The 1,301-nt window shown below is 43.4% G+C and overlaps 1 pseudogene; it reads right to left on the bottom strand.

Moving 5' to 3' along the window:
* Positions 1-820: 820 nt before the first annotated feature.
* Positions 821-902, bottom strand: LOC116274086 (annotated as a pseudogene).
* Positions 903-1,301: the final 399 nt, after the last annotated feature.

The raw sequence follows: 1,301 nt of genomic DNA, 5'->3' as shown, positions 1-1,301 counted from the left end.
TACATAGGAACGTTGCTTACAGAGGGAAAGGGAAAGTAAACAGAAAGTCCTGGTGCTATGAAAAGGGGGGAAGTTGAGAAAGAGATGAGGGCCAGGTAAGAATTTCCTAGTTCTCCATATCCTAGGGTTGAGCACGTGGCAAGTGTGGTTAAACATCCACATAGGTTTGGGGCTCTCAGAGACTCTCCACGCTGGAGAGATTGCAAGAAGTTGAGGAAAGCCATAGGTTTTTTTGTGGCACCTTATTGAACATGGTGCCGTCCTATGGGCTCAGTTCAGAAGTGATGTTGGAGAGAGGTGTTTCCATAGATGGGCCTAAACTAGTTCCCCTATGCCCCATGGCCTGAACAATTATGCACTGGAGAATCACAGGTACTTGCAGGCTGTGTGTGAGTAGAGAGGAACATGGAAACTGAGAGGAATGGTAGGCTAGAAGAAGCCTGGAGTCATGGAAAAAGGTCACAGAGTGAAAGGGCCTTGTACATGAAGTCATGACTAGAGATCTACAGTCTTTGTTTTGGGGGGGTTTCTATTATTTTACTTTTTTATAATTTTAATTTTGATTTATTATTATTAGTATACTTTAAGTTCTAGGGTACATGTGCACAACGTGCAGGTTTGTTTCATAGGTATACATGTGCCATGTTGGTTTGCTGCACCCATCAACTCATCATTTACATTAGGTATTTCTTCTAATGCTATCCCTCCCCCAGCCCCCCATTCCCCAACAGGCCCTGGTGTGTGATATTCTCCTCCTGTGTCCATGTGTTCTCATTGTTCAACTCTCACTTATGAGTGAATAGGAGTGGTGAGAGAGGGGATTTTTGTCTTCGGTGCTCTACACATTCAGAGAAACTTCTCTAGTAACAAACTATAGAAATGATCCCTGAAAGTATAGTCTAGATATCCACAATCTTGTCAATGTCTATCAACATGGTAGCTGTGACAATGACCAAATGAAGTGAGGTCGGCAAGGACACAGAATATGGCACGTGGACCAGAGGCTCTTCCCCACATTGTAATAAACTTTCCATGGAATTCAGAGGAAGGGAGAATTGGACAGGGAAGTTCCTTAAGAGGAGAGAAACCACTGTTATGAAGAATATAAATCTGAATTACATTGAGTCTTTATCTGAAGACAGTATTTAGAAAGAGATGCTGTCACCCTTCTTTAACAGAATCAAGTGTTCCTCCTTGATATGGTTTGGCTCTGTGTCCCCACTCAAATCGCATCTCCAATTGTAATCCCCACGTGTCAAGGGAGGTAGGTGATTGGATCATGGGGGCGGTTCTGTATGCTG

The sequence above is a fragment of the Papio anubis genome, chromosome 2 (assembly GCF_008728515.1).
Source record: "Papio anubis isolate 15944 chromosome 2, Panubis1.0, whole genome shotgun sequence".
In the NCBI taxonomy this organism is placed as follows: Eukaryota; Metazoa; Chordata; class Mammalia; order Primates; family Cercopithecidae; genus Papio; species Papio anubis.
The sequence above is the reverse complement of the archived record's forward strand: the minus strand, read 5'-3'. Positions and strand labels throughout refer to the sequence as shown.